We start from the raw sequence: 6,204 nt of genomic DNA on the forward strand, positions 1-6,204 counted from the left end.
TAGCTGCATCCTCTCTCCCATCCTTCCCCCTTCTACATAAATCTTTTCTTTCTGATTTCCAACCATTTCCTTTTTCACAGCGTCTTTTTTACCTTGTATTACTACCATGGTAGTGTCTCCCTTTGGCCTCCCCCACCCACTTTCTCCCCTCTCCCGTCTCTGCTTTACCTTTTATTTTTATAATTTTTACCTATTTACATTCTCACTGACATCCTGTCACACTTTTAGTCTCTCTCATTCCTGTCTTCCTGATTTCCAACTATTTCCTTTTTCACAGACACCTTTTCTACCTTGTATTACAACAGGGGTGTCCAACCTTTTTGAATGTGGGGCCTGATCACAAAACTTTTTATCACCCAGTGGGCTGGCGAGCCTTTTTCAAAGACCTCACAGGAAGTGGTATCACATTATGAAGTGATGTTATGTGACCTTTGACACCAATGAAGGTCTCGAGAATACATGAAAGGGTCACGAGCAAAATTTAAAAGTGGGTTGTCCTTTAAAGGAGAAAAACATAACTGTGGCTTTTCTCTTGTGGGCTGGCAGAGTTCCAGCCTGCAAGAGGCTACTCGGGGCCCCCCCATGTCCCACACACTGGGGAACTGGGGTCTGGAGGTAGGAGCAGTGAGAGACACTGGGTTGAGACTGTGAAAGGCAGGGACCCGCCCCCCCCACACACAGGGGCCAGGAGCCCGGGGGAGGCGCTGTCTTCTCACCCTAACCCCGGCCCCAGCCCGGCCCAGCCTGGCCTTACCTGTGGCTCCCTGGCCGGGCAGGAGGCTGTAGAGGCAGATGATGAGGGCGAGCCCAGCCACTGCGTCACCTCCGCGGGTCTGTATCGCAGCGCTGCGCTGTGCCGGGCTGGAGGGAGCCAGAGCCAGAGCCAGGGCCGGGCAGCACCTCAGGGCACAGCGAGTGGAGGCTCTGGCTGAGCCAGGGGCTGGGGCTGGGGCCAATGCCGACAGCCCAGCGGGAGGAGGCACCTACCCGCGCCGCTCCGTAAGTAACCTGGGGCCAGGCGGCCAAGCCAGACTGCCTCTCACCTGTGGGTGGGGAGTGGCTAGTTGCTTGGGCCAGGAAGTGGTGGCTTCCCCACATGGTGTTGGGGACGGGAGGAGGTGGGCCAGGTCTGCACTCCTCTTCCCACAAGCACCGTGTTGGCAACATCAAGCTGACATGGTGCGTGTGGGAACTTTGTCCCTTACCCAGCCCTTCAGCAGCCATTAGGAAGCTGTTGAGGGGATGGGGGAGGGACAATGGGTGGAAACAAAAGTAAACCATGTTTATTCTCGTTTCCCATCACAGCACTGCAGGCCACAGAAAATGCCTTGGCGGGCTGCATGGCAGCCCGTGGGCTGTATGTTGGACAAGCCTGTATTACAATCACTGTAGTAACTGTCTTCCTTTGGCCTTTCCCCCCTGCCCCATTTTCTTCCCCCTCCCTTCTCTGCTTTACCCTTTGTCTTTCTAATTTTTACCTATTTACATTCACACTGACATCTTGTAACAATTTTAGCTTTTCTCATTCCTGGAGTCTCAGAACAGCAGAGACTCTCTTTGCCTGAAGAAGGGTAATTGTGCCCAAAAGCTTGCTAAGCACTTTTTTCCAACTACTCAATTGGTCTAATAAAAGATATCACATCTACTCAAAGAACCTTGTCTGCCTATGTCCTTAGACCAACATGGCTACAACCAAAAACCCAGTAGAAACTGTATTACATTCTTTGCCAACCTCTGGTTCAGACCATCACTTTAATAATTATTTCAAATAATATATGCTGTCCTTTTGAAGGAAACCCCTGTCTTGGGATTCTCCAAGAAGAAGTTTTTTTCAGTCTCTCTCTCCTAAAGGGCCGCCTGAAGCTGAGTATCTGTGGAGTGACTTCAAGGGGCAAACCTCTGGCTATGATCCAGCTCTTCTCTGTCCCTGGCTTCCCTGGCAATCTGTGGCACCCTCACTGCAGAGAACTCCCTTTTGGTTCATTCCTAGGAAAGGAGGGATTTTCTTCTGCAGAGAAAGCTGATTCTCAAACAGCAGAGCAGACCATCCAGTCCAAGCATACTGTCTTTATTGCACCACTGCAATTCTGACTTTCCTTGGACTCTGTTATGTCCTCCCGGTGACTGATGCTTTTTCTCTACTCTGTACACCCACCCAGTGTGATAAGCAGCCACTTGAGGGTGGGTGGACTAGGTAGAAGGCAGCCAGGAACTGGAGCCAAGGCCACATGCATTGAGACAGGAGCCACTCAACTGAAGTTTACCACCTTCCGCTCCCCCCCCCCGAAGAAATGTTCTGTGTTGATAACACTGACAGTGCTAGAGATAAAGTAAGGATGATGAAGTCTGCTCAATATTATCACAACCACCAGCAAAAATTACACAATCAACATATACTCAAATAAATTTTCTTATACACCTCATATATTTTGATTTTCACATTAATAGTATGTTTTATGTTAGGCTACAGACTTTTGTAATACAGTGATTTGATCCCTACTTAGTTCAGGTACTCTCTTTTCCTATATGATACCACATCAAGGGTTGTCTGCTGAGGCAATTTGCTTACCATACACTTAGGTTGAAACGTAAGAGCAATAACAAATCATTCTAAAGGAGGTGCCTTGGCAGTGGAATTTAGTTTCACATTGATCTTCTGGGAGCCTAGAGGTTTTCTTGTTTAATCCTTGATAGTCCCAGTGCAAGCTTATGTATTCTTTTTGGTATTCCTTTTAGGAGCGTTGTTAATAACTCAAAGGAAGGAGATCTTTATTGTTTTGGTTTTTGTTTTGTACAGATTAGAGCTAAGTGAATGGTGAAAAACTGTATTCATTTTTAATTAAAAAACTCACATATTTCTTTGATAGGATGGGCTATCAGAGGTATGGAATAATCTTGGTATCTTTAGGTATTATGATTATGGTTGAAGTCAAGTTCTATACTTTTTTCTAGGTTTTTTGTTATTGAAGATAACATCTCTTTTCTTTCTCTTTAAGTTCAACATTACAACGGGTAATCAGCAAGCTGTTACTTGTTGCTATGTGAAATTAATTGGTGGTTTCAGTCCAAGTCCTCATAGACTATTGTTTACAAGAAAGAGACAGTGAGAGTGATAAAAGAAAACCCCGAAACTATCAGAAATGGTAATCCTAGCAGATGGCCAATGATACAAGTGACAAGACAAATGAACTATTATCTTCTCCCTAGAGATGGCCCTTCCAGATCTGGTCTGAGAGACATTTTGATTTTGCATTACAGCCATTAATCCTGTTTCTGTGAAGCCTTCATACACTACAACTGTCAAGTAGCCATTTTTTTAAGTAATAAATTCTTACATAAGTTTATGTACTTCACTTTAATACAGAAAGATGTAAATATGGAGGAAAAGAGGACTTTCTTCCCAAAAGATAGGGAGTGCTTTGAAGAGGCAAAGCCATTGGATAAACTGAACTGAATATGTTTAAATTCATAACGTGTGATTTGCTTGATTGTATTAAATGTATGTAGGATAAATGCATATTAAAATTAATATATTATTAATATCTAACAAAATAAATACCATGCATTTTTTAAATATATTAAAACTGATATTCCATGTTTAATTCATTTTAGGTTTTATATTTCTTAAGAATGGCAAAAGCTGAAGATAGAAGGATGATATGTTAGCTTTATTTTATTTCCTGCCTCATTGTGGTGTGCAACCGTGGTGAGTGTGAGCATGAGTGGGTGGGTGAGTAAGATAAGGCCTTGGTCATAACCTTTATGTTGTTTAAGCAAACAGTATTGTATTTAATATCCATTGTTTTGTCTGTAACTTTGCCAGGAAACCCTAGAGCAATAGTAGCTTCCAAAAAAAATAAAACAAACATGCTCTTAGCAACCCCATCATGATTGTCCAGGCAGCAGTAACAGCATGCTCTATAGGGGTCTTTGCTTCTCCATGCTGTGTGTTGTGAAGTGAAGCCAAAATACATAAATTTAATGAAGAGGAAATATAATCGTGTGGTAACATGGTTCTTTCTCACTTCATAGCCATGAATGTCTACTTGTAGGAAATAAGAACTGAAGTCAGTACAGCAAAAATGAGTTTAGTAATACCTTTATGCAACACAGTCAGCTGAATAATTTATATATGACACATAGATCCAGGAGATGTTAGTCTTTTGTAGAGCACTAGTCAGGGCAATCACCTTTTGATGTTTTACAGAGCACAGCTGTAGTACTGAAGCCAAGAGAAGCAAGGCAAGGCAAGGCAAGGCAAGGCATAAGCAAGTAGGGACAGTGAGTAGGGGGAAGAAGCAACAGATTCCTCACATTGGGCCTTGAGATCTGTACAGCCAGTCTTTTTTTCTCTCAGTGAATCTCTTTTCAGGGTTCACTTTTGGGACCATACTGCTTTTTCTCTTTCAGTACCAATTACCACACCAATTCTGATAAGGCTTGTCTGATTGTAAAATCACAGGGTCAGATTTTAAATTTAATTGACTTAAATTGTGTAAGAAATTAGCTACAAGTTTAGGAGATGACCAGAGAGTTTTGTGGGGAATTTAGCTTCTTTCATAAACTATTACATGGGAAATAAAATACAGTAATAATGGGATTTCACTTTTAAATGTTCCTTTAAATGCCATATATTTTCTGATTTTCAAGCTCTCTTTTATTATTCAATAATACCTATGTAATAAAGGCTTAAAACCTCTGCCAAAAAATGTATTTTATCACTTAATAATAGAAAAAGTTTTCAGAGCGTTCAGCAGGCAATCTAAAAAATCAGAGAAAGCCAACTCATTAGTGCCTAATATATATAACTAACTCCTTGCTGCTGTATAATTAATACATAGGTATTTAATTGCATGTCATATGAATCATGATATAAGAAATATTTTTCAGTTACCAACCACAAAGCACAAAATAGATTATTAGTATGCAGTAAGTATTTCTAGGATGCAGTGGTTGTATTTAGCAAGGAAAGAGAAGGGATCATTACACTTCTGACCTTTAAATAATAAATAAGTCTTCAATTATTCTTAAACAGTAATTTCTGGATTTAGAGATTACACTGAGAGGGTTTTGATATATAGAGAGATTAGTGTCATGCTGATTTGAGGAATTTAATTTGAGAAGTTATGAAAGAACAATTTACAATTGCTGAAATCATTTGATTATTCTTCAATGTGAAATCATGAGTCTGAATATCAAGAGTAATGATGAAAGCCTGAAATTAGGACAAGTGAGGAAAGAAAATAGAAAATTAACATTTTCTGAATGGATAGAGAACTATAATTAAATGACACAACAAAAATATTCTAGTTTAATGAAATACAATGGAATTGTAATCACCCTCTTTTTCCTGAAAAAAAGCAACTTGATTTTGTATTATAAAAACTGTGTAGCACTTTTATGATCTAGATGCAAACCAACAATATTATATGCAAGTATAAACTCATGACCGATATAAAAAATCTTTTATACTCTTGTTTTTTCTTTATGGCCATGTCCAGGCATTATCTTTGTACTTGGAAAATCCTAGTAGAAATTGCCAGCATTCAGTTTCTCTTGGACTTTAATAAAAGAACTTGAGGCAGAATCAATTCAGTCTTCACAGGTTTCTCTGAGTGTAGATCAGACCAATAATGAATTGAGCTGACATTCAGGTTTCAGTTAAGAACGGCACCCAGATGCCTGCACCCAGATGCCTGCTGTGGCCCAGGGCAGAAGCCAAGGTATGCTAAAGCATGCCTCCCAGCTTACTGGCCATTGCAAGCCCAGCTCAAATACCCAACTGACTGCCTGCCACATGCCCACAACCCCTTACTGTCTCCCCTGCAGGGGGGTGAAGAGCCCGCAGCCTAGGTGCCAGCCCATGTTGGGGAAACCTCTGCCTCAGGGGGTTTTGCCTGACCCAGGGTCTCCTGAAGCCTGGTCTGGCCTACCCTAGGCAGCTGAGGGTAAGCCCTACTCCCAGGCTTTTGCTTACCTTTGACCCCACAGGTGGGAGCGGAGAGGAATCCCCTGGACTGGGTGCTTGCCCATGCAGCTGGGACTAGGGCATGGGGAGCCTTGTGGGGCTTTCTCCACCCTGGGGTTCCCTAGCCTGGGGATGCATTGCCCAGGGAAGCTAAGGGGCATCCCTCCTCCCTTGCCCCAGTGCAACCAGGCCACTGCTCAGCTCTATCCATTCAGGTTGGCGGGGGGGGGGGGGGG

The sequence above is a fragment of the Gavialis gangeticus genome, unplaced genomic scaffold (assembly GCF_001723915.1).
Source record: "Gavialis gangeticus isolate Ggan-Ray unplaced genomic scaffold, GavGan_comp1, whole genome shotgun sequence".
NCBI lineage: Eukaryota > Metazoa > Chordata > Crocodylia > Gavialidae > Gavialis > Gavialis gangeticus.